Source organism: Triticum aestivum, chromosome 4D (genome assembly GCF_018294505.1).
Source record: "Triticum aestivum cultivar Chinese Spring chromosome 4D, IWGSC CS RefSeq v2.1, whole genome shotgun sequence".
In the NCBI taxonomy this organism is placed as follows: Eukaryota; Viridiplantae; Streptophyta; class Magnoliopsida; order Poales; family Poaceae; genus Triticum; species Triticum aestivum.
Window position 1 is genome coordinate 292,518,093 of NC_057805.1, and position 3,894 is coordinate 292,521,986.

Genomic DNA, 3,894 nt, shown 5'->3' on the forward strand with positions numbered 1-3,894 from the left:
CCCCCCAGGAAAGCGATCTGCCGTCGGATCCAGAGCTTGACTCCAGACTCCCGCAACACGAGTTCGACTCCGAGTTTTGCGCCACCGAGAAGTACCAAAAGCTGAGTTGTGTGCACGTGCACACTCCCGCTCGACGTGTATGCACGAAGGGATTCGCCATTGGCAGGCGGTTTCTCAGTTGCCCCTTTGAGGTTAGTGCTAATTAAGTTCATCATTTTACTTCAGTTAATGCCACCGCTCATACAGAATACTATTTAACATTGGCATGGATATGAGGCTTGTGCCTTTGTTAACTGGCTGGATGAAGAATGGCATGGCAGGGCTCGGAGTGTTATCACCAAGCTCGCAGAAGATAACGTAAAGCTGAAGAAGAAACTGGCTGATCTGGAATGTACAATCAGTATGATGAAGAAAGAAAGAATCAATCACAGGCAACAGATGAAAGCAAGAGACAAGAAGGAACTAGCATGTGTAGTTGTGGTTGTCGCATTAGCCATGTTCTATGCGCTATTTGCAATGATGATTAGGGGTTTTGTTTGACAGTATTGCTAAAGCACATCTAGATGTGCTCTAAGTAATGCACATCTAGGTCCTATGCCATTGATGTTACGTGAAGATTCATGCAGATATTTTTCTGTCTTTTTTCTTTTCCTTTCTAGTTTGATTATTACTGGCTTTATCAATAAGAAGAGCTCAATGTTGTCGGATCACGGGTTCCAACAAAACCCTTGAGGTTCGAACTCTGGGGTGTGCACGAAGATCTCTCTCCCCCTAGCTCATGCTCTCACCACGATCTCAAAGCTTAGCTCGCCAAACCCGAAGAACAAGGGACACAAGGGTTTATACTGGTTCAGGCCACCGATGTGGTGTAATACCCTACTCCAGTGTGGTGTGGTGGATTGCCTTGCAGGCTGGGATGAGCAAGTACAAGGGAAGAACTACCTCCTAGGGAGAGGTGTTCTTGAGCTCGGTGAGCTTGTGTGTGTGTGGATGGAATGGATCTAATCGAAGATGAGTTGGGGCGGAATCAGTTTTCTCCTACGGTGGTGGCTAGTCCTATTTATAGAGGCCCGGGTCCTCTTCCCAAATATCAGGCGGGAAGGGATCCCACAACGGCCAATTTGAAGGGGGACAGCTAGTACAAACTATCCTGACAAAAAGTGGTCTTCGCCTGCCAAAGGCTCTGGTGGTGACGCCGTCGCGGGCTCCGCGATGACCTCCCTCCTGCCGTCCTGCTAGTCTTGGTCTCGTTGCACCGATATGGAAACCTTTGCCTGACGCCTTGGGACTCCTTGCCTGCACCTGCTCCTTTAGCACCGAAGAGGAAACCAGTACTCTTCGCCCGCTGGCGCCTGCCTGGCCTTGGTCGTCATGGCTCACGTCACGGGAACCTCACGAGGTGCCCCTTGCCTTGATCTCTCCGCTCCTCGCGAGCCAGCCTAGTGAGGCTGCCCCCTGAGGAGGTCTTGTGTCGCCCGCCTCGCGAGGCTTGGCCCCTCGCGAGGGTCTTGAGTGTCTGCTGGTGAATATGGGCCGTACTAGGCGGCTAGTGGAGCCACGCCGTGGGCCGCAGGCAGGCAACCCAGGGACCCCCATTCTCAGAACACTGACAGTAGCCCCCGGGCCCAAGGCGCGCTCATACTTGGCTTCGAGGCGAAGCCAAGGGGCGAGTGCGGAGCGCCGCGGGCCCCAACCGCCTGTGGCCTTGATTGATGCGTGGCGACTGACGGGACGTGGGCGTCTCCGCTTCCCCACGCTGCCTCGGCAACTGCCTGACTTGACGAGTCCATGGTGCATGCAGAAAAGCCATCATTACCTATGATCGTGGAGGCCGGCGGTTGGCCTCCTCCTGCTATAAATGGGGAGGGGGCGGAGCCCCCATCGCCCGTCTCTTCTTCCGTTCTGCTTGCTTCTTCTCCCTTGCTCCTCGTTTCATTGCTAGCAGCGACACCCATGGCGCCGATACAGAGGTTCTCGATCGCCGATAAGGGAGAAGCCCCCTGCGAAGAGCCTGGGCCACTCCCGCTGAAGAAAAGGCTGGCCCGCTGCCGCGACGCCGTCGTGAGGCCGGAGGTGATGAGGCCTTGGCATGAGTGGCCTCCTCCCGGATATCCGCCGCGTTTGTACGCCCAGGCAGAGGGCTCTGGAGGAGGAGGCGGAAATCCACACCGACCGCGCCGCGGCCGCCGCGTCGTGGTGGTGCACGCTGCCGCCCCAGGAAGCCACGCCGAGGGCTCCTCGCGTGAACTGGTGGAGTGGGCGGCAATGCCCCCGCGCTCCTGGATTCGCTTCCCGCAATTCTTCTCTGCCGAGATACCGCCGAGGGGTCCCCTCGAGCTGTGGCTGCAGCACGCCGAGTGCGATGCCCCGGCGACGGGGCGGAGGTTGAGGTCGTCTCCCCGGGCAAGATCTTCATGACTCGCGGATGGGGTGAGGTCGCCCGAGTTTGCCATGCGGAGGGCGCCCTCGCCATCCACTTCAAATTCGACGGTGCCTCCACGATGTTCTTCATGGTCTTCGACGGGCAAGGCCGCCGCCTGGAGTGCTGCCCTAGAGGGGGTCGTCGGGATGACACAACAGCAGGAGCCGGGCCAGCCGCTGGCCTCGCCAGCAGTTCCTCCAGCAGCAGCGATGGCGCTTGGGAGTCCAGCGACTCTCCCGAGCCCTACGAGACTCCAGAGACGAGCGACAGCAGCTATGTGCCCCCGAGCTCTCGCCGTGCCCGGAGCGCAGCAGCGGCGTCCGCCTGCCGCCGTCGTTGATCTGGATGGGGTTCACGTCGGCCTCCCATGGCCCACTGTTGATGATGGCATCGGCGTCGTTGACGCTTGTAGATAGGGCTCCTAGAAACCTTCTTCTTTTGTTCCCTGCAAGGAATCGAGACGAACCCCGTGGGCACGTGTAAAGGATCTGTAGTGCCTTTTGTTAATATTGCCCTTATTATGAAGATTTACGACTGCATGTCCTACTTCAGCTCAGTCCCCCCTTTCCAACCTCACGGGAGCTTGGTTCTCTACGCCGACAGGTCCCGGACCCCAGGCAGGCTGCAGTCGTCGCTGGTATGCCAGGTCGCGATGCCTTGGTCAAGGCCAGGAGGTGAGCGGCCCGAGGACCAGTAAGAGCTACTGAGGCGCGATGCTCAAGAGGTCCCCTTTAGTGTGCAAGCAGCTACCTAAGGGTAGCAAAGGAAGGTGGCGTTGCCGTAGCAAGGCTGCAAGAGACGGGAATCCTATGCAGCAACGCTTGGCCGACCCGAGTGCGAAACTTATCTTAGCAGTCTAGAGTCGATTCCTTATGCAGCACCAGATTAGTGCGCCAACGGCCATAGTTTAGCCGGGTTAGGCCCGCGCGAACTTCCCCCTCTTTTTCACGCTCTTCCGTGTGCCCTATGTCCTCGGGTCCCGGCCCTCGAGCGAGCTCAGCCGTTGCTAGTATGCCAGGTCGCGATGTCGTGGTCAAGGCCAGGGGGTGAGGGCTGGAGAGCCAGTAAGAGCTCCTGAGTCGCGATGCTCAGGAGCCCCCCCTTTAATGCGCAAGCGAATTGCATGGGAAAAGAGGGAGCCCGCGGTACCGCCCGCTGTCATCCTTGGGAGGTTCCTGCAGGTTAGTTGGAGAGGGAATATAGCCCGTGACCGCGTTGGTTACCCAGCTGTCGATTGTTCCACGGGAAGGCGGAGGCACTAAGGATCTGATGAGGTGACGTGCGCGGAGCGGGCTGCGAGCCAGAGCTCGATCTCTCAGGTTTATCAGCGTTGCAGGGACGGACCCGAGCACAAGCGCCGTGCCGATATGTGGAGCTCTCGCCGCGGGGTAAACATGAGATCGGTTTGTTGCGTGGGATGCCGCGAGATGTAATCAAACAAGTGATAGCCGTAGGGAAACCACGCAGGAAGA